Source organism: Pelodiscus sinensis, chromosome 2 (genome assembly GCF_049634645.1).
Source record: "Pelodiscus sinensis isolate JC-2024 chromosome 2, ASM4963464v1, whole genome shotgun sequence".
Taxonomy (NCBI): domain Eukaryota; kingdom Metazoa; phylum Chordata; order Testudines; family Trionychidae; genus Pelodiscus; species Pelodiscus sinensis.
Window position 1 is genome coordinate 172,656,214 of NC_134712.1, and position 20,012 is coordinate 172,676,225.

Consider the following 20,012-nt stretch of genomic DNA (forward strand, 5'->3'; position numbering starts at 1 on the left):
TTGTTCTTAAGTTGAATCTGTATGTAAGTCGGAACTGGCGTCCAGATTCAGCCGCTGCTGAAACTGATCAGTTTCAACAGTGGCTGAATCTGGACGCCAGTTCTGACTTACATACAGATTCAACTTAAGAACCCCAGGCATCCCCAAGTCAGCTGCTGCTGAAACTGATCAGCAGCTGATTCCAGGAATCTCCGGGCAGGGGCATCCTGTAGTCAGCCACTGGTCAGTTTCAGCAGACGCTGACTTGGGGACGCCTGGGGCAGAGCAGCTGGGGTGCTGCTGGGTTGCTCCAGTAGCGCCGCCGCTGGACCAACCCAGCAGCACCCAAGCTGCTCTGCCCCAGGCGTCCTGATTCAGCCGCTGCTGAAACTGACCAGCAGTGGCTGAATCAGGACGCCTGGGGCAGAGCAGCTGGGGTGCTGCCGGATTGGTCCAGTAGCGCCCAGAGCGGCGCTACGGGACCAACCGGCAGCGCCCCAGCTGCTGTACCACAGGTGTCCGGAGCAAAGCCGCGGAGCACGGGGGCAGCGGGACAGCCCTACGTGCCGTGGCTGTCCTGCTGCCCTCGGGCTCCACGGCTTTGCTCTGCTTTGCTCCCCGTTCCCCTGGTCTGCAGACCAGGGGGACGGGGAGCAAAGCAGAGCAAAGCGGCGGAACACACGGGTAGCGGGCAGCCCAGACGCTACCAGGGGGACCAGGAGCAAAGCAGAGCACAGCCGCGGAGCATGCAGGCGGCGGACAGCCCAGACGCGTCTGGGCTGCCCGCTGCCCGCGTGTTCTGGGGCTTTGCTTCCTCTCCCTGGTCTGCTGGAGACCAGGGAGAGGGCCCCATTCATAAGTGCGGATCCGACATAAGTCGGATCTGCGTAACTCGGGGACTGCCTGTAGTTCATATAACCACCTTAATATAATATGACAGAAGAATTTATCTGAGTGAGTTAATATTTTCCTAATGAAGTCTTGAGAAGGAAGGAAAATGTCACAAGTTATACTCATGCTCTCCTCTAATCTACCCCTGCCTTTTTCCTGTTCTTGGCAAACACAACTGGCTGATCAGCGTCTACAGCCTCTCTCTTCCCCACACCATTTCGGGGAGTATGTGCAACATCTCCTTCTCTTACCCCTACACAGGTGCAAATTAGCCTTTACTGTTCCTAACTAGGGATGTCAACGTGTAGAACACTACACGACTGAACAATTAGTTTGGGCTTATCTGTTAATCCTGTCCACTACATGCATTCCCTCTTTCGCCCCTCCCCCACACACACTCTGCCTCTGTATCATTGGTAGCAAGGGGGAGGCGCGAGCCAGTGCCTTTCCCAGCCTCTCCCTCCCCAACCCCCCACACTGCTGTCTCTGATAGAGAGGCAGCATGAAGAGGGTGAGGGGGCAAGCGGAAGCCAATATGCACAGGAACCAGCTTTTGTACCGGCTCGCCATGCGTGCTGGGCTCTGTGGACCTAACTGTTCCCCCTTGCTGCCTCCTACACAGGCAGTGTCAGGAAAGAAGTAGACAGGAGCCAGTGCTGGGAGAGGGGCTCCATGATGCAGCCTGCACCTCTCTCCGCACTGTTAACTCTATCAGAAGCAGCAGCGAGGGGACAGGGAAGGCTGCCACGAAGCAACCTCTGCCTGTGGCAGGCCCAGGCTTGCAGCAGACAAAAGCTGCTCTGTGGCAGCAGTCCCTGCCCGCAGGCAGTCTGAGCTCTCTGCAGACAGAGCCTGCTCTATGGGATGCCAGAGAAGGCTCTAGCCGTGGGGAGCTTGGACCCACTGTAGACAGAGGCTGTGCCACCCCGTGCTGCTGCCTCTAACATCCCTGCTCCTAACAACTCAAGATCAGTACTAGAGAAGACTAAGTGGCTCAAAGTCCAATAGTTAGTTGATATGAAGTACCTGACCACATACTATGCACACGTACGAAGTTTGTTGGGTTTATAGAGAATTTCAGCATGGGAACAGCTCATTTTAACGATAGCTGAAATATACAGGAAAAGGAGGTGTCAGCTTGTGGAATTATTACCTGCTATGCCACACGAGAGATTTGGGAGGAAGTAATGGAAGAACATGAGAGCACTATTGCTTTGCTAACAACACCCAAGTCATCAGTTGGGGATACAGACAGAACAATTCTGATTTTGTTCTTTTCCAGTCAATGTGAACCATAACTGAACTGCAGTAGAACAGCAGGTTTTTGAGGCAATAGAAAGAAGGTTAGCATTAAAAAAAAATGCTGTCCAGCATTACAGTAGGCCACACCAAATCAGCCTTTCACCGCACAAGTTTTGGCACTTGGAAAGCATGCCTTCCCCTTTATAATATTTAATGGGTCACATGCTTTGGTAATATGAAACTGGAGCAGTGCCATGTAAATAACTGCTGATATATTTGAGTTAGATGTTGGAGGACCTCATTACTAGAACAAACCCGGCACAAAGAGAGCTCCAATTTGCCCTCCGTCCTCCTGCAATATACATCAGTCAGAACGTTATCTTTTCTCTCCCTCTCTTTTTTTCCCCTTACTATAAGGATAATTTTCAGTTTAGTTTATACCCAAAATTAGATGATGGGTGGGAGGAAGGGAGGAGAATTAAAGGAAAGAGATGAGGGTAAAATCAATAGGAGACAAAAGAGTGGCAGTCTGGATGTACATAAAGGACAGTGCCATGTTATGCTTAGTCAGAAGATAAGAAGGGAAACCATAAATGCATTCTAAGCCAGCAAACACCTGTTACAGAAACACCTGTTACAGAAAAGCAATGGTGTTGACTGCCTTCCATACCTCATGTGACATTCCGTAAGTGGAAAGATGTTTTAATGCTGGACAAAGTCATTCACAAGGATATCATCCTCCTTGTCGTATACCAGTATGTCCTACTGATGAACACAGCACAGAACAGTGGTCCATGTTTGATAATGTCACCTGAAATATACTCACCAAAGGGTGGAAATAAAACATACTTTGTTTGATTTCTGACTGATGCAGCACCATAAGTTAATACAATGGGTAATACTGTACAAATACAGGTTGAACCTGTCTGGTCTGCCACTCCTGGGACCTGACTGGTGCCAAACCATGGCAGGTCAATATTATGTAGCAGCATAACCAACAATTCCACTGCTTACTGGACCCCTAGAAGACATTTAGGGGTAAGTTAGAGCTAAATAGCAGCACAGAACACTGAGAGCCAGGACTGGTGGCTGTAAACAACTTTATGGGACCATGAGAAACTTGGACACATCATTCATAAGTTGATAGCTGGCTAACTAAAATCATGTTAGACCATGGTTGTTGTAAGACCAGAGAGTGCTGGACTAGAGAGGTTCAATTTGATTAGGAATTAGGATTACTCATATGACACTAAGCTTCAGAGGGGTAGCCAAGTTAGTCTATAAGGCTGCGTCTAGACTACATGCCTCTGTCGTCAGAGGCATGTAGATTAGACACATAGGCAAAGGCAAATGAAGCCGCGATTTAAATGATCGCGGCTTCATTTAAATTTACATGGCTGCCGCGCTGAGCTGACAAACAGCTGATCAGCTGTTGTCCGCTCAGCGCGCTAATCTGGACACTCCCCTGCCGACATCAAAGCCCTTTGTCGGCAGCCCCGTTATTCCTCGTGGGATGAGGTTTACCGGGGCTGCCGACAAAGGGCTTTGATCAGCTGTTTGTCGGCTCAGTGCGGCAGCCATGTAAATTTAAATGAAGCCGCGATCATTTAAATCGCGGCTTCATTTGACTTTGCCAAAACAACAAATCTACATGGCTCCGTCGACGGAGCCATGTAGTTTAGACGTACCCTAATAGGAAAACATGTAGACAGTATCATGAGCTTTTGTGGGCACAGCCCACTTCAGATGACAGGAGTGCTGGAAGTCCAGATCTAAGAATAAATAAGGGAAGGAGGGGTGGAGAAGGAAAAAAATGGAGGGGAGGAAGAAAGAGACAGGGTATGCCTACACTTGCTTCCTCTTCCAAGAGAGGAATTCAAATGTAGCTGAGCGAAATTGCAAATGAAGCACGGATTTGAATTTCCCGTGCTTCATTTCCATAATCGTGGACCACCACTATTTCAAAATACCCTATTTCGAAATAACAAATGCTGTGTAGATGCGGTTATTTTGAAAGAAACCCCTTCTTCTGAAATAACCCTTACTCCTCAAAAAATGAGGTTTACCGGTTATTTCGAAAGACAGGGTTTCTTTCAAAATAACTGCATCTACACAGCATTTTTATTTCGAAATAGAACTATTTCGAAAAAGCGCCATAATGAAATAATGCAAATGAAGCACAGGATATTTAAATCCCGGCCTCATTTACAATTTTGAATGTCTGCATTTGCATCCCTCTATTGAAAGAGGGTGCAAGTGTAGACATATCCACAGTGAGTAGAGCTTCAGAGGGGTAACCAAGTTAGTCTGTAACAGGAAAAACGAAAAAGACAACAAATAGTCTAGTAGCACCTTAAAGACTAAATAGTTATAAGAAGCTGATAAGAACCATTAGTTTGCACTTGGAAAGGAAGCTGACCAACACCAGATTCTACACAGACATAGACTTTAAGGTCAGAAGGGACCATTATGATCATCTAGTCTGACCCCCTGCACAGTGCAGGCCACAGAATCTCACCCACCCCCTCCTAGAATAATCCTCTCACCTATATCTCAAGAACCATTAGCACTTTCATTGTTCGGTTGGTTGGGTAAGTCATTAACATGTGAAAGATAATGTGTGAGCCATCCCTGGGTCACACAATTTGCATAAGAATTAAACTTGTAAATGATGTTAAGTTCCAACCCTTCTCTGTGTATTTGGCTTGTGGAATTGGTCTGAAACAAAAAGGCAACTTCAAGATTCATTAATGGGTGCCTAGGAAGATTAAAGTGTTCTCCAACAGGTTTTTGTGTATTGCCTTGTTGGATATCTGATTTGTCTCCATTAATTCTTTCCAGTAGAGACTGTCCAGTTTGGCCAAAATACAATGCAGTGGGGCATTGTTGGCATTTGATGGCATAGATCACATTAGTGGATGTGCAGTTAAATGAGCCTCTGATTTGGTGGCTTCATTTACAAGTTTAATTCTTATGCAAATAGTTTTTAAACTGGTTTCCCTTGTGGACCAGCTCCTGCCTGGCACCCCATGCTGCCTCTGATATCGTGGCTGCCGGTCCCACCCCCAGGAACTATGGAATAGTTGATAAACCAATAAAAATTCATGAGGTTACTCGACTATTCAATCAGCCAATATTTAACATCCCTAATATGGGCAATAGGTAGAGTTTAGGTTCTGGTGTAGATTATGTAGTGAGGTGCTGGATAGGACTCTTAGCAATTCCTTTGTTAAAATTACACCACTAAATCGAAGAGAGAGTTCAGTTCATTTGTTCGCCTCTGATGAAATTCATCCCCCTCTCTGACTACTAGTAAATCGTCCTTGCCAGAGACAACTTAACCCTCTTAAAAATTCTTCTGAAAAGCAAATATGTTCCCTTTTAGTTAATCAAACAGTGCCAAATGTAAAAAGTTCCCAAGGGAAGGATATGTTTTAATATCTCTATAAATCTTCATTGCACAGAATCACACATACAGAAACACAGCTTTCAAATTACATAATCTGAGAACAGTACTGTACTAGCAATATATCCAGTTTATTTTTCAGGAACAAAATATAAACATTTTTAGAAAGTGCATTTAACAGAAGTTTGTTTGTTGCCCAGTGGTTCTGTCTTCTTCTTTGATTATAATTAAGTAAAGCATTTTTGTTTAGATTAAAAAAACATTAGATTCCCAATTTCTCTCTCTCTCTTTCTCTCTCTCTCAACATACACAAACACGCGCCCTCTAGCACAGAAGGAAAAAAATTATGGAAACCCCTTGACCAAATATTGGCAGAACATCATTGTTTGGATGTTATTTAGAGGTTGTTTAACTTGCTAGGCTTTATGACAATGCTGTACTTCTTCCAAAATGTATAAAAGGATAGTGACTGAAGCAACAGGTGAAAAGATTTAGCACATATTACCAGGATGTTTTGTTACTTTGTGGGTCATGTGGCAGCTATGGTTTGAGCATACCAATAAAAACAATCTGAATATAATTCACAGACATGTGGGATGGGAACCCTAAAATGCCATTTATGAAACAAACCCAAGATCAGAAAACGAACAACTATAGTCTTCAAAAAGAAATTTTGCTTCTCAGAAGTCACTTTAAGGCCCTGATCCTGTGATCAGCTAAGCCCAGGAATTATCTGCTCTAGTCTAGCGGGATGCAAATTCTAATGTGCACTAGTGTGTTGCTCACTAATTGGCAGACTAGACTCTTCAGGTATGCACAATTCTTTAATGTGCACTTATGTCATCCTGTATTAAACAACAGTATTTGGGGAACTTTTAGTGAATGCCAACCAGCTCGACACAGGCCATTTAGTAAGCACCACAGAAATCCACACCAGTCTTTGCACTCTTCTTGTGCAGACGAATGCACCAATGCACCATGCAGACAAGCCCTTATAATCATGGCTAAGTGCGTGCAGGACTGATGCTTAGGTAAGTGTCTATACTTTGATTATGGAGAATACAAGACAAAGTGGGAATGGAAAAAACAAAGCTGTAGCACCTCATCTGAAATATTATTCTTAACTCTTTAACTGTTACTATGATAAACTATTTCACGCATAATTGTTTCATTATTACATTGTAGATATATATGAAATCCCTAATTGATTATATCAAAAAACTACAAACTGTTGATTCCTTTGGAAGAATTTTATTAGAAAAAAATACCCATTGAGAAAAATGAGTTATCAAGCTAGATTAGCTATTGACCTATGTGAAATGCAGTGTGTTTGTGGTCTCAAACCAATTCCCACTTAACAGATTAACTCTGACATAGCATTACAATCCTTCAGAATTAACATGATTTGTGACTTTGGTTAGCATTCTCACAATAGAAGTCATGGCTGGACATATTAAGGAAAATAATAGTAAGTGTTAATGGCTATAGATGCACAATATGGTCCTGATTCAGGAAAGCACTTAAATACATGCTATATGCTTAACTTTATGAGGCTGTGTCTACATTACACTGATCTATTGGGGAAAGGTATGAAAATTGTGCTCCACTAGGCCAAATTTTGGAAAAGCCTCCTCTTTTGGAAGACCCCTTCTTCCTCATGGGAGGAGGAAGATAGGGCTTCTGAAAGAGCATGTCTGCTCTTCCCCAAAAAATAAAAGTGGAGGAGCAGACGCGTTCCCTGGATGCAGCGGAGTTTTTCCGAGATACCTATTCCAGAAAAACCTGGTAGTGTAGACATAGCCAGAATGTGCTTAAGTCCTATTGACTTAAAATTACACTGTGCTGAATAGATATGCTACGCTGATGCAGGACCTATATGAACAAATTTCTCTATTATTCAGGTCAATTATTTAGATTTATAGTTAATATTAATAGTATCGGCCTTCTGTGAAGTTGTCTGTTCACAGCTAGCAAAAGTTTACTAAGGCTCTCATAGCCCTACCTTTAAAAAAAAATCTCTGATGATATTTGAGAGGTTTTTTTAAATTACTTTTTCCACTTTTGCTTTGGTCTTTCCAACCATGCTATCTGGTATCCTCCCTAACTTTGGTTTTCCTGTGATTTTAAAGGGATGATTTTTTTCCTTTAATTCCATCTTTATCTTTCATCACTCCACATTCGTCATAATATTTTCAGTCAAATGTCTTGGAGGCTAGCAGTTTTAAGTTAATGTAATACGGCTTACAGATACCACTAGGGAATATTATCTGGCTTTCTTCCATGGTAACACAAAAGAAAAGTTACGGAAGAACTTCAGTCATTGTAATACATATTTCACATACAGAGAAAAAGAGCAAGTGAATATGCTGTAGTACTTCAAATCTTATATAAATGGACCAATCTGGCCTGAGTATCAACACTGTGAACTAAGGAGGTCATTGTGTAAACAACTACACGATTAACCGATAAGCTTGACCTTAATCATGTTGACTACATGCATCCCTCCTTGCGTCCTCTGTATATCATCCCTCCACTTGTTGTCTCAAATACAGAGGCAGCAGTTCAGAGAGTGAGGGGGGCGGGCAGCAGCTGATACATGCAGGGAGACAGCTTTTAAGTGGCTCTGCGTGGGCCGACTCTGAAGACCCGCCTGCCCCCCTTTGCTGCCTCCTACAGAGGTGCCTCTTTCCCCTCCCCATTAGAGGCAGCAGCATGTGGGGGAGGCTACCACAAAGCAGCCTCTGTATCCGAGGCAGCAGCACAGGGCGGCAGGCGGTATCTGGTCTGTGCGGGGAGCTGGTTTTTAAACCAGCTCCCCTCATGGACCGGCTCCTGTCTGCCACCCTGCGCCATTACCTCTGATAGAGAGGCAGCAGCATGGAATGGCAGGGGGCTCCCCGGAAGTGGGGCTGTAGCACACTGGCTGCCGGCCCTAACCCCCAGCAACTATCGAATATTTGGTTAACCATTAAAATTTGATGAGGTTAAATGACTATTCAAGTACATGCTATCTAACATCCCCTACTCTGAACAAGTTCAACACAGAGTTATTTAATCTGAGAGGCCTCTTAGGCATGAAACAGAAGTACAAACATCTGGGTGCTACATTTTAGTGCAATATAAACTTTTAAAAAAAAAATGCAAGTAAAAGATAACTAGCAGTATTTATAAAGGAAAATTCCTGTCTGCATCTGTACAATAATCCAACCTGAAATGATTTAAGTATTAATTCTAATTCACTTAAACTGCATCTTCAACCTTGTCTAGTTTAATTGTCACCCTGAATGCTGTTCTCTCCCTTCTCTACTTACACTTTGGCAGCTGAATGTCTTTTTCTCTCTCCCCGCCCCCACCTTCCAATCAATAGCACTGTTAGTACAAGGGGAAAAGCAGGAAGTGTTAGAAACACTCGCATCTAATCACAAGATCTTTCTTCAAGCCATATGTTCTGGCATGAAAGCAGGAACAAACCAGAAACATGAGAGGACACAGGATGACTCTTGCTTCCAATCTGTGTGTGTGTGTGTGTGTGTGTGCGTGCGCGCGCACGCACGCGCCCATCTATCCGCTTTGTTCAAGAACACCTCCTAAATGGTAAGAACCAGCACCACTTAGTTTAGCGTGCAGCTTCCTGTTATCAGGAAGCAAGGTCAGGGTTTGGTTGTGTCGGAAAACTGGGATGTGCTTGGAATCTGACTGTTTTCCATAACACAGAAAGGGAAGGGGTTGAGAGCAGGAACAGCTACACTCCCACTGGGGGCAGCGAATACAGCGGGTAGTTATACTGAAGACTGACCACAGGGAATGACCACACCAAGAAGAGAGAGGTCAGCTGGGGCCAGAGCTCTCCATAGGTCCAAGAAAATTTTTCATATGCATTTCAATGAAGTTTTGGTAAAACTAGATGTTGACTCTAGTGCAGTTTTTCTTAAACTGAGTTCCGTGGGATACCGATGTGCCACGAGGCAGTTGGAGGTGTGCCGCATGGAGAACAACATAGTACAAAATGGCTGCCCTTAAAGAGGCAGGCGACCTTTTATTTTTTTCCCCTCAATAACTCCCCCTCCCACACCCCCTGACCCTTTTTTTCTTTTTCGTGCTCCTCATAAAAAAAAATTATTGTTTGGTGTTCCTCGGTCTTAAAATGTTTAAGAAACACTGCTCTAATGTGAGCAACCAGGAGCAAAAATCACTTTCATTCTAATCTTCTCTCACATGTAGTTCATTCAGCAGCCTCAAGGAAACACTGATTTGATTTCACTGTTTTGAAACACTGCACAGTATTCAACCTGCCAAAATCAAAATGCAAGACAAAGACCCACCATGTGTGATACAAAATTACCCATTGAGAAAGACTTGATTCATAAAAGTGTAAAAACACTTACTATAATGTCACCCTCATGATTCTTATTTCTTATGTACCTAATTTCCAACAATAAAAAGTGAGGGGCACCAAATTCCTGAGAAATATAGATAAACTACAGGCATAGCTACACTGGAAGAAAAACTCCCCAAAATACAACAGCAAGTCTCAAGAGCCCTGGACAACTGACTCGGTATCATGATGTGGAGCTAAAAATAGCAGCGTAGACATTTCTGTTCAGTCTGGATCCTGAGCTCTGAGATCCCACCACACACCATGTTTCAGACGAGAACCAGAGCCATTTTTAGCCCAGCAAGTTGACCCAGGCTCACACTCATTGCAGTGTAGACATACCTCAAGGGACTAAAATGAGTGACATTTCACTGGCATAATAATGAGAATGCCCACTGTTATGAGGATAAATTTCCACAAAAAGTGGAAACTTGGACAGATGACTAGGGAGGGGTATAAATGTATAGCTCGAGAATGCAGTGAAGTTATCAGGAAGGTGAAAGCGTAATTGGAAATCACAAGGGATGTGAAGGATAACAAGAAAGGTTTCTACAGGCATGTTAGCAAGAAGAAGGTGATCAGAGAGGATGTGGGGCCCCTACTAGATGAGTGCGGTAATCTAGTGACAAATGATGTGGGGGAAGCTGAAGTACTTAATGCTTTCTTTGCCTCTGTCTTCACGGACAAGGTCAGCTCCCAGACTAATGCACTAAGTGACGCAATATGGGATGAAGGTGGATAGCCGTTGATGGGGAAAGAACAGGTTAAGAACTATTTTAAAAAGCTAAAAGTACATAAATCCATGGGTCCAAACTTAATACATCCAAGGGTACTGAGGGAGTTGGCAAATGTCATTTGCCATTTGAGGAGCCTTTGGCCATTATCTTTGAAAAGTCGTGGAGATCAGGAGTGATCCCGGATGGTTGGAAAAAGGTAAACATAGTGCCCACCTTTAAGAAAGGGAAGAAGGAAGATCCAGGGAACTATAGACCGGTCAGTCTTACCTCAGTCCCTGGAAAAATCATGGAGGAGATCCTCAAGGAATCCATTTTGAAGCACTTGGAAGAGGAGAAGGTGATCAGGGATAGTCAGCATGGATTCATGAAGGGCAAGTCATGCCTGACCAATCTGATTAGTTTTTTGATGAGGTAACTGGCTCTGTGGATATGGGAAAATCAGTGGATGTGATATACCATGACTTTAGCAAGGCTTTTGATACAGTCTCCCACAATATTCTTGCCAGCAAGTTACGGGAATGTGGATTGGATAAATGGATGTTAAGATGGATAGAAAGCTGGCTAGAAGGTCGGGCCCAGTGGCTACTGATCAACGGCTCGATGTCAGGATGGTGGTCGGTTTCTAGCGGAGTGCCCCAAGGTTTGTTTCTGGGACCATTTTTGTTCAATACCTTTATTAAAGACCTGGATGAGAGGATGGATTGCACCCTCAGCAAGTTTGCAGATGACACTAAGCTAGGGGGAGAGGTAGATACGCTGGAGGGCAGGGATAGAGTCCAGAGTGACTTAGACAAATTGGAGGATTGGGCCACAAAAAATCTGATGAGGTTCAACAAGGACAAGTGTAGAGTCCTGCACTTGGGATGAAAGAATCCCAAGCATTGTTACAGGCTGGGGACCAACAGGCTAAGTAGCAGTTCTGCAGAAAAGGACCTGGGGATTACAGTGGATGAGAAGCTGGATATGAGTCAACAGTGTACACTTGTAGCCAAGAAGGCTAATGGCATATTAGGTTGCATTAGGAGGAGAATTGCCAGTAGATCCAGAGATGTGATAATTCCTCTTTATTCGGCTCTGGTGAGGCCACATCTGGAGTACTGTGTCCAGTTCTGGGCCCCCAATTACAGGAAGGATGTGGATGAATTGGAGAGGGTCCAGCGGAGGGCGACCAAAATGATTAGGGGGCTGGAGCATATGACCTCTGAGGAGAGGCTGAGGGAGTTGGGTCTATTTAGTCTGCAGAAGAGAAGAGTAAGGGGGGATTTGATAGCAGCCTTCAATTTCCTGAAGGGAGGTTCCAAACAGGCTGGAGAAAGGCTGTTCACAGTAGTGATGGATGGCAGAACAAGGAACAATGGTCTCAAGTTGCGGTGGGAGAGGTCCAGGTTGGATATTAGGAAAAACTATTTCATTAGGATGGTGGTGAAGCACTGGAATGGGTTACCTAGGGAAGTAGTGGAGTCTCCATCCCTAGGGGTGTTTAAGTCTCGGCTTGACAAAGCCCTGGCTGGGTTGATTTAATTGGGATTGGTCCTGCCTTGGGCCTTGATGGCCGTCTGAGGTCTCTTCCAGCTCTATGGTTCTATGATTCTATAATTACTGGAAGTGTGCAAATTGACCTGTTAAGCATAACTCATTAGGAGAAATAGTACCACAGGGAAATACCTGCAGATAAGGACTTGCACAGTTAGATGTTTTCATGATTAAACTTCAACGTCTATTTATGTTTTATGATGCAGTTGTACTGAAGACTATTTTCTACTTGGAAATCAAAGAAGTAGATGCAAAGAACAGTGGGATGAAATTAACTTTTGGCTTAGAGGGTTTTTAAGGATATTAAGAGAACTGGCATTGTCCCTTTACTCAGAGACAAACATTTCCACAACCAATTAAAACCAGTTCATAACTGTATTGCAAATACTAAATTCTTCTGCTCAAAAAGTGAATGTTTAACAAGATCCAAATTCTAAAACACTTTTATGCACAAGGAACTTTACACACATATTTTCATATGCGTGAAATTATTTACATGTGTAAATATATGAAGGATCAAGCCTGAATGAATCCACTTTTTCTATTTAAAAATATGTCAAAGAAAAAAAATCTCAACAGGGTTTTATACAGAAAAAAAGTTTTCTTTGGCATCAGACACAGATTTCCTGTCCTATTCCATGATCTCATTAGTAAATGTTGTGGATACACCCCACCCCCAAACTTCCAGGAACCCTGGCTTCACATCTTGGATTCTCTGCTTATTTTTGGAAAGTGACTATTGCTATGTCATTAATTAAATTTTCTCCCTCCTCCCTAATTGAGGCTATTTATGGATCATGAGATCACAGATCCTGACCTACACAGGAAGTGTCTGAGTGAAGGGAGAGAGAAACATATATTAAAAAACAAGCCTCTATTTAATGTATGTTTAAATCTTATTTATTCTTCCCTTATCTCTTCTGTAAATGTCTCTTTAAGTACAACAAAGCTAACATATAGGAAAAAATTCCATATTGAAATAGAGCAACTAAGAAAACCTAAACGGAGATGGAGTATTATAACATCTTAAAAAATATTAGCATTTGACCCAAACCAAGAGTTTGAGGAACAGGCTTATAAAACATAACTGCTTTTTTTTTTTTTTTTGGTAACATCTTTCAAGGCACAAGTGTGTGGGAGCTGGTATAGTACAAGGGAGGGGAGGAGGCACTTCTGCTATTTAGACCACAACATTCCCATTATGAGGAAGTTTAACTGCTTTGCTACCAGACCTACATGTCTCCTGCTTTGCTCCCGTTTTAGCTGCACAAACCAACTCTAGATTTACTTCTGCTTGATTTTTACGTTTAAAATATTAGGTCTGCCAGAGCTTCTCCTTCCCTGTGTTTGCTGGAGGAATGGAGAACTGAGAGGGAAAGGGGAGGAATGTCAGTCCACGAACTGAAGGACAGGGGGTATTCACTATTTTTACAGTCAGCATTTCTCCCAGCAAAGGTCTGAATTAAACAGATGTTAATTTTTTAAACTCGGCCAAAAATCCTCCCCCTGCTCCAGTTGCTCAAGATTCAGTGTTTTGTCATAATTTCACTTTGTCTTCAGCTCAGACTATTTGTGGCATCTCCAACATGCCCAATAAAATGTAGGGTTCCTGCCTATCTCACTTTACACTGTAATTTGAAAGTCTGCAGGATGAGACACACTTCTTGCCATATAGAAACAAACTTTTTTTTTTATTAAAAAGAACATAAAAACGGCCGTACTGGGTCAGACCAAAGGTCCATCTAGCCCAGTATCCTGTCTACCAACAGTAGCCAGCACCAGGTGCCCCAAAGAGGGTGGACCGAAGACAATGATCAAGCGATTTGTCTCCTGCCATCCCTCTCCAGCCTCTGACAAACAGAGGCCCAGGACACCATTTTATCCCCTGGTTAATAGCCTTTTATGGACCTAACCTTCATGAAATTATCTAGCTTCTCTTTAAACTCTATTATAGTCCTAGCCTTCACAGCCTCCTCTGGCAAGGAGTTCCACAGGTTGACTACACGCTGTGTGAAGAAGAACTTTCTTTTATTAGTTTTAAACCTGCTACCCATTAATTTCATTTGGTGTCCTCCAGTTCTTCTATTTAGGGAACTAATAAATAACTTTTCTTTATCGGCCCTTGTGACGGACCGGGCCGTGTCTGGGCACAGCTGAGGGCATCCGCTCAGGGTGAATTGCTCAAATCCAGGGCTCCTTACAGCCCCCCTGACCTCTCAAAATAGGCCACAAACCTGTCCCACAGAGCGCTTCAGCTGCCTGCCTGAAGCCTCATGAGCAAAACCCCTCTGACACCCCAGCAATATCCGTGCCCCAGATGGCCCCGGGCCTCATACACAGGTGGGGGGGTCCTAGCACCCAATCCCACCTACCCCGAACAAGTTCTGTCCGGTTCCAAGAAACCAGCCACAGATCCCTGGTCAATTTACCCTCTGGATCCTACCCACAAATCACGCTGGGCCAATCCTTTAGAATGTATATCTAAAGGTTTATTATTACAAGAAAGAAAAGCATGAGAGTAAGGTTATTAAAGTACAGTACGTTACATGCACCGAATCTCCCAGTTCTCGATGCAGGCTCTAGCAGAGATGTTGCAGCTGCTGGTTTAAAAGTTCTTATTGCACATCCTAAGATCAGGATGGGTTCACAGGTCTTCTGGGCTCTTCGATCCCTGCACTGCTGCCTCTGGGATGAAGTGCTGAGCTGAGAACAAAATGGCATCGACCACACGGCCTCTTTATACCCCCTTCCTAGCCTCTTCTGGTCTCAGCCGGTCACCTGGTCCTCAGCCTCTCTCTGCTGGCAGCTCTTAGGTCTCTGCCCTCATGCTTTAGGTGTGTCTTTGGCCCATCAAGTGCCATTGTTCTACAGGGCTTCGCTACTCAGCCTGTCCATAGCCATGCTTAACCACATTCCAAGAAATATTCAGCTTCCACACAGATTACAGATTCCTACCTACACACACAGACATTATATACTCACATAAACAGTGTACACAGGATCAGAAAACAACAAGCTCCCATTCAATACCCCACATGGCTCCCTTTTATACCAATTTCTGGGCCCAACACCCCCACCTACGGGTGCAGCAGCGATCTGGCTGCTTCCCTCCAATTCGGTAATGTGACAGCCCTCTCCACACCACTCATGATTTTATAGACCTCTATCATATCCCCCCTCAGTCTCCTCTTTTCTAAACTGAAAAGTCTCAGTCGCTTTAACCTCTCCTCATATGGGACCCATTCCAAACACCTAATCATTTTAGTTGCCTTTTTCTGAACCCTTTCCAAGGCCAAAATATCTTTTTTGAGGTGAGGAGACCACATCTGTACACAGTATTCAAGATGTGGGCGTACCATAGTTTTATACAGGGGCAGTAAGATATTCTGGGTCTTATTTTCTATCCCTTTCCTAATAATTCCTAGCATCCTATTTGCCTTTTTGACCGCCGCTGCACACTGTGTGGAAGTTTTCAGAGAACTGTCCACGATAACTCCAAGATCTCTTTCCTGATTTGTCGTAGCCAAATTAGCCCCCATCATACTGTATGTATAGTTGGGGTTATTTTTCCCGATGTGCATTACTTTACACTTATCCACATTAAATTTCATTTGCCATTTTGTTGCCCAATCACTCAGTTTGGTGAGATCTTCTTGGAGTCCCTCACAGTCTGCTTCTGTCTTAACTATCCTAAACAGTTTGGTATCATCTGCAAACTTTACTACCTCACTGCTTACCCCTTTCTCCAGATCATTTATGAATAAGTTGAAAAGGATTGGTCCCAGCACTGACCCTTGGGGTACACCACTAGTTACCCCTCTCCAATCTGAAAATTTGCCATTTATTCCTACCCTTTGTTTCCTGTCTTTTAGCCAGTTCTCAATCCAAGAAAGGATCTTCCCTCTTATCCCATGGCCATGTAATTTACACAAGAGCCTTTGGTGAGGGACCTTGTCAAAGGCTTTCTGAAAATCCAAGTATACTATATCTACTGGATTCCCCTTGTCCGCATGTTTGTTAACCCCTTCAAAGAACAGATTAGTAAGACAGGATTTCCCTTTACAGAAACCATGTTGACTTTTGTCCAATAAATTATGTTCTTCTACATGCTTCACAATTTTATTCTTTACTATTGTTTCGACTAATTTGCCCAGTACTGAAGTTAGACTTACTGGTCTGTAATTGCCAGGATCGCCTCTAGAGCCCTTTTTAAATATTGGTGTCACGTTGGCTACCTTCCAGTCATTAGGTACGGAAGCCGATTTAAAGGATAGGTTACAAACCACAGATAATAGCTCAGCAATTTCCCATTTTAGTTCTTTTAGAACCCTTGGATGAATGCCATCTGGTCCCGGAGATCTGTTAACATTAAGTTTTTCTATTTGTTCCAAAACCTCCTCTAATGACACTTCAATCCAGGACAGTTCCTCAGATTCATCACCCACAAAGGACGGTACAGATTCAGGAATCTCCCCAACGTCCTCAGCCATGAAGAGTGAAGCAAAGAAATCATTTAGTTTCTCCGCAATTGCTTTATCGTCTTTGATTGCTCCTTTTATAGCTCGATCATCTAGGGGACCCACAGGTTTTTTAGCAGGCTTCCTGCTTCTAATGTACTTAAAACACATTTTGTTATTTCTTTTTGAGTTTTTGGCTAGCTGTTCCTCAAAATCTTTTTTTGCTTTTCTTATTACATTTTTACACTTGATTGGACAGTGTTTATGTTCCTTTCTATTTATCTCACTAGGATTGGACTTCCACTTCTTAAAAGATACCTTTTTGTCCCTCACTGCTTCTTTTACATGGTGGTTAAGCCATTGTGACTCTTTTTTAGGTCTTTTGCTATGTTTTTTAATTTGGGGTATACATTTAAGTTGGGCCTCTATTATGGTGTCTTTAAAAAGTTTCCATGCAGCTTTCAGTGATTTGGCTCTAGTCACTGTGCCTTTTAATTTCTGTTTAACTAACCTCCTCATTTTTGTGTAATTCCCCTTTTTGAAATTAAATGCCAGGGTGCTGAACTGCTGAGGTGTTCTTCCCACCACAGGAATGTTGAATGTTATTATATTATGGTCACTATTCCCAAGCGGTCCGGTAACAGTTATATCCTGGACCTGATCCTGCACTCCACTCAGGACTAAATCGAGAATTGCCTCTCCCCTTGTGGGTTCCTGCACTAGCTGCTCCAAGAAGCAGTCATTTAAGCCATTGAGAAATTTTATCTCCGCTTCTCTTCCTGAGGTGACAAGTATCCAGTCAATATGGGGGTAATTAAAAAAAAAAAGCATTTAATGATAGTTGGCATTTATAAGGCATCTGGCTGGTAGTTATTAAATTTGAAAAGTGACGTAATTTGCAACACTGCCAGTATCAGAGTTCAGTGTCAGAGATCACAAACCAATCAGTTCCTAACCTCCTGATTTGCCTTAATACTGGTTCAACAATCAGAAGAAGAGGTAGTGATATAGAAAATGATTTTGTTTACTCACTAATGCCCAAATTGTGGCCCAGCCCTGCATGGGATATACACACAGGAAATCAAACCAGTCAGAATAAGGTTCTACTCTTGAATTGTTATTTAAATCTTGACCAGAACCAAAACCAAAACCAAAACTTTTTTTGGTGGTGGGAGTGGGGTCAAAAAGTTCAATGAATTTTTCTCTTCCTTCATTTCCTTGAACATCTAACACTTCCTAGTTCCACTTGGGTCTGGAATCAAAAGCTACAAGGCTACACTACAAAGTTAATTCGAACTAGCGGAGCGCTTAGTTCGAACTAGGTAAACCTCATTCTACGAGGACTAAGCCTAGTTCGAACTTACTAGTTCAAATTAAGGGGTGTGTAGCCCCTTAATTCGAACTAGTGGGAGGCTAGCCCTCCCCAGCTTTCCCTGGTGGCCACTCTGGCCAACACCAGGGAAACTCGTATGCCCCCCTTCCGGCCCCGGACCGCTTAAAGGGGCACGGGCTGGCTACGGTGCCCGTGCCAGGTGCAAGCCTGCCAGCACCCAGCCAGCAGACCCTGCACCTGGCACGGCTCAATGCCCCCCAGCCCTTCCCCCTCTTCCCGGGACCAGGCTGGCGGCTCCCGGGAGCTTGCCCGGGACCGCAAGAGGTGGGCACCCACCTGGTGTAGTGCGGACATCGTGGACCTCGTCCACGACCTCCGCACTAGGCACAGGAAAGTGGCCCTCTAGGGCAGGAGAGCTGCCAGCCTGGCCACACAGGAGCAGGTGTGCATGAAAATCAAGGTGGTCCACTGAGACCCCCGACCCTGAGCCCTGAGCTTACAATGGCCGTACTGGGTCAGACCAAAGGTCCATCTAGCCCAGTAGCCTCTCTGCCGACAGTGGCCAACCCCAGGGACCTTGGAGGGGATGGACCGAAGACAGTGACCAAGCCATTTGTCTCGTGCCATCCCTCTCCAGCCTTCCACAAACTCTGGGCAGGGACACCATTCCTACCCCCTGGCTAATACCACTCCTTGGACCCAACCTCCATCACTTTATCTCACTTCTCTTTAAACTCTGTTCTAGTTCTAGCCTTCACAGCCTCCTGCAGCAAGGAGTTCCACAGGTTGACTCTTTGCTTTGTGAAGAACTTTCTGTTACTAGTTTGAAGCTTGCTACCCATTCCTTTCCTTTGGTGTCCTCTAGTCCTTCTATTATGGGAACTAATGAAGAACTTTTCTTGATGCACCCCACTCATGCTTTTATAGACTTCTATCATATCCCCCCTCCGTCTCCTCTTTTCTAAGCTGAAAAGTCCCAGTCTCTTTAGCCTCTCTTCATATGGGACCTGTTCCAAACCCCTGATCATTTTAGTTGCCCTCCCCTCTCCCAACCTCTCTCTTCCCCTCTCCCACCTCTTTTTCCCAGTCTCCCCCAGTTTTGTTCAATAAAGAGAGATTCTATTTTTGAACACGTTTTCTTTATTTTGTACATCAGGAAGGGGGGCTAGGGAAGGGTAAGTGGAAGGAGGTGAGGGAGGAATGGGGTACGCACCCCCGATGGGGAGGACTGGGTTGGCTCTGCGGGCTTCTCGGGGTGGAAGTTCTCCTGCAGCCCCCCGATTGCCACCTTCCCCCCGGATGGCAGCCTGTGGCAAGTACAGCCGGGCTGATGGCTGAGTGCTGTGATGTTCCGCATGTGGGCACTCAGGGCACTCCAAGCCAGGACTGCTTTGCAAGCGGGGAACCCTGAGAACTGTCTGTCCGGGGTGGGGGTCGGGTCCCTTTAAGCACAGCCCTCAGCTAGCCTGAGACAGCAGCTCCACGCTCTAAGTCCTCATCTGATGCTCTGCCGGCACTGCTTCCGGACATCCTTAACCTCTGTTCAGGGTCCACTCTGTGTGGACATGCTAGTTCAAATTAGCAAAACGCTAATTCGAACTAGTTTTTAAGTGTAGCTGCGCTAATTCGAATTAGCTAAATTCAAATTAACTAATTTGAACTAAGTTAGTTCGAATTAGTCTGTAGTGTAGACATACCCCAAGAGAGGCTTGCATGAGAAATATCTCTTGCCTGTCTGGAAACAGGAAGCACCGGAAACTTAAAAAGGAAGCCTGTTCTCATGCAATCTCTAGACCAATTTGATAAGTCCAAAGCTTTGGATAATGTCAGAATAATCATCTGAATGTCCAAGAACTTATCTGAACCAAACAACCAAAATCTTCCAATGTTCACTCATCATTATTTAACTATACTTAACACTCACACTGGGGTTACCTCTAGAGTTCCATTTGCCTATATCATGGAGAGAAAAGCTCTGGGAAATGTTGAACTAAGATTACCATCAGCACAAATGTCAGTTCACTCATTTTCTACCAAAAAAGGAAAAAGACTGTTCCCC

The 20,012-nt window shown here is 44.1% G+C and overlaps 1 protein-coding gene across 2 annotated transcripts in view; it reads right to left on the bottom strand.

Moving 5' to 3' along the window:
• The window catches only part of ITGA9 (integrin subunit alpha 9), a 332,993-nt gene that overhangs the window by 92,887 nt on the left and 220,094 nt on the right, over nt 1-20,012 (bottom strand). The window lies entirely within an intron of this gene.